This window comes from Onychostruthus taczanowskii, unplaced genomic scaffold (genome assembly GCF_017590055.1).
Source record: "Onychostruthus taczanowskii isolate IOZ18803 unplaced genomic scaffold, ASM1759005v1 scaffold6, whole genome shotgun sequence".
Taxonomy (NCBI): domain Eukaryota; kingdom Metazoa; phylum Chordata; class Aves; order Passeriformes; family Passeridae; genus Onychostruthus; species Onychostruthus taczanowskii.
The window spans coordinates 9,631,907-9,635,496 of NW_024503679.1; positions in this window are offsets into that span (position 1 = coordinate 9,631,907).

Here is a 3,590-nt window from a genome sequence, read left to right on the forward strand (position 1 = left end):
CATTTCGAGCTCTCCTTGGCACGGTTGTTAAACACCACTCCATTCAGATGCACCGTGCGATAACCCTGGTTCAGAGCGAGAGGCAGGGCGGAACAATAACTGAAGGAGGCCACTCACAACCCTGGTGGAGAGTCTTAAAGTGGGCAGGTGATCTGGCTGGTTAGTTCTGATTTATTACAAAGGCATCTTTATGCTTTTTGAATTCCCTTCCATCACTCATGTTAAACAAAACTGCATTCTTATAAGGCACTTCATCCCCTCCATGCATGCACACGCTCATCGCTCATGTCACGCTACCAGCAAAGGCATATGAAGGAAGTGCAGTTATGTGATGCCTATTACAAAAATCTTTTTTGTTTATTATATTGGAAACAAGCACTTCAGTCAAGCTGCTAGGAACTGGTTCAGGTTTACGGTACTGTATCGACATTATCAGAGGCTGATGGTGACTGTTAAAGGTGCAAGACTTTTTCTGGTTTGCAGCAAAATTCCTTTTCATGACTTGTCCCAGAAGGTCTTTGTTTTTAAAAAAATATTTTGCAAATGAATTCTTAGCAGGGAGAGGTGTGGAATTATGGGAATGAAAGGGCTTGTGGAAACATCATCTTTCCATTTTGTAGTTTCTGATGTGACATTCCTTATCACAAGGGAAAGAGGCACTTCTGCAGCTTCCCTACTCCTGAGCCTCCTACCAGCTCAGAGAGGCATCACAAAGCCACTCACTATTCAATCTCCATTTCATTTCTTGTCGTTTATTAACACAACCATACTGTTGTGAGAGCTCGGCCCATCCCTTAGTAAAAGCCTTCAAAGTGGCTGGAACAACTGGTGAAAGAATGATAAACATTTTCAGCTGAAACTGGTCAGATTATGGATGAGTTGTTTATAAACATCTCATCTAGAACTGTCAGGAGGTGGAGCTGACATCATTGGAAGATGATAAATTCTGACACGGTGCTCTGAGATTCCACTGCCACCGAATGTAGGTTAATATGGGATTCAATAGGAAATCTGGCTTGTGTATTGCTGCATATTACAGGAAACGAAGGAACTTGTCATTTGTCTGCAGATTGCTAATTGCAGTTTATTGCACATGCAAAAGGTTAATTTGAGTATGTTATCACAGTAATCACATGCACTGCCTCAGATTAAACTATACCCCTACACTAACTGATGAGCTGGCCTGTGGGATTTGGGACATTATTTTGTAATACTATGGCAAAATAATACTAACTATTATGGCAAATAAGAATTTTGAGTAAATGCTGTAAGAGTGGGAAACAGTGTCTTTAAGTGCAAAAAACCAGAGTTATAAGTCTCTGGTATGAAATACTTTCCCTTAACCCTTAATTTAATTATTCCCTGAGATGCACGTAATTTATTCTTTGTGATAATTGAAAACAGAAGACTCATCTATTCTAAATGAAAATTATATCCTATTCTTATTATTGTTAATGCTTTGTATTTAGAGGAGCATTTAAAGGGCTGAGATGAATTCATGACCTCTTCATGCTAGGTGCTGTATATATACACACAGTAAGCTCACTGCCCCAAAGACCTTACACTTTAATTAAATAAAGGTTGGAGGAAGGAAGTTTTATTACTTCTGTCACAAATGGGAAATGATAACAGAGAGAAACTAAAAGGACTGAGAATTACACTCCTCCTGCACCGAGTCCTGTATTTGCCTGTAATATATCCTCCCTTCCTGCTTTTGTTAAGTTGCTGTAAATTGCTAGGTAGATGGTTGGTCTCTCCCCCAGAGATGGAGTTTAATTCTGTGCATGTTTCAAGGTTTTATGGAACCAAAGGTGTTCTGTAGATAGATAACACTTTAATTTAGACCTGATTAAGTTAGTCTGAAGCAATACTTTTGTGGAGGGAGTAGATTTGTATGAATCTGGTGCACGTTGCTTGTTGCCATATGAACATGCTGCTGCATAGCTGCTGTGCTCCCCGGGGGCTGCGCTCTTGGTGCATGGGGGTTTTAAGGTACACCAATATAACTTTTTAATTGTTATTATTCCCTCTAGTTTGCTCTTAAATGTCTTCCAAAATAGTAAAAAAGTAATAGGCTTGAGATGTTGGAGCATTCCACAGGATTCATGGGGTTCTTGGAACACCGGTGCAGGCTTAGTCTCCCAGAAATGTATCTTCATCTCCCCCTCCTCCCTGGAAGTGCTGTGCTCATTCTGAAGTGCATTTTAAGCATTTTTAATTGGAGCTTCTAGCATAGCATTAAAAATAAAGCCAGCTCTGCCTGGAATCTTGCTTTGTGAATTTTATCTACAGAGGAACATAAACCTGAAGATAACTTGTTTCCTTTTTTCTCCTTGTTCAGTACAGTACAGTGATCTGTTTAAGCAGATGGGGTAGGAAGGGGAAGGGAGAAAAAAATTGACAAGTCAGGTGAAGAAACAAAATAAAGAACAAGTAAAATCCAAGCACAACCCAACCACTCTCATATCTGCATTTCATTACTTATGACTTCCACTGTTGGACTCCAACAACACTAAGTCCCCACAGTGATGTGTCTTTCCCTCATCTCATCTCTGTCCTGTCTTGCCCCTGTCTGGTAAATGGGTACAGTGATGTTCTGTCTCACAGATTTTAGACTCCTTGAATTAAAAAGATTGCAAGGAATCAGGCTTTTAAAAAATTTGATTTTATTTAATAAAAAAGAGTATTATTTTGTTGTTATAAGTTTTATGGATGCCTGAGCACTTATAAGTGATCTCTTGTTTACCCTATGGAAACCAGCACTGCTGCCTATGCAAGTAAATCTGTAGAATAAGTAATCTTTTAAATATGAAACTTCAGTTTCCTTAGTTGATGGGACAAGCTCAGCACTTAGGAAAACACATCACCAGTGTGTTCCCTTGCTGAAAAACAATCCACTGGAGCTTTGTTATACAACATTCAAACATCCTGGCGAAGTGACAGTAATTTGCAATAAACACTGTATGTAAACAATTACCTGTGACTTGTTACACTTGTTTGTACAGGCAGCTGGCTAAACAGACCTGGGTGCACTTGTAAACGTCTGTCCCTGTCACACCTGATACTGGAAAACAGTTGCTTGTTATATGATTACTCTGAAAAAATCAGGGGTTTCTACCTGACAGCTGGCAAGGACTGAGTATGGATGCTTACAGACGGAAAAGAGACAGAGAAATCAAATGCGATGGTGGTGTTTTTATGACAATGGTGAGGGCACGTTGATGTCTAATCCTCCCCTCAAGGAAGGTCTTTGTGACAGAGTACTTGACGAAAAAAACACTTTTGCTGGTTGAAGGGTCCTGTGGTGGTAGAGGTGAAAGAAAGTCATTCGGTCACACAAGGTCCAAGAAGAGGCAGAGGTGGTTTATTTTCCGGTGGTTTAGCAAGGCGGTGTGAGATGCTGGTGATGCTAGGCTGGAGCAGCTGTGCGGGAGGCGCTCCCACCCTCCGGGCTCTTTATGGGCGGAAACGCGGGGAGCTGGGACCGAGCTGTCAGGGCGCTCCGGCCGGCAGGCGCTGCCGGGGGCCGCAGGCCCGCACCGGGACACGGCTGCGCTCGGCCCAGGGCCGTCACCCCGCGCCCGGGCCGC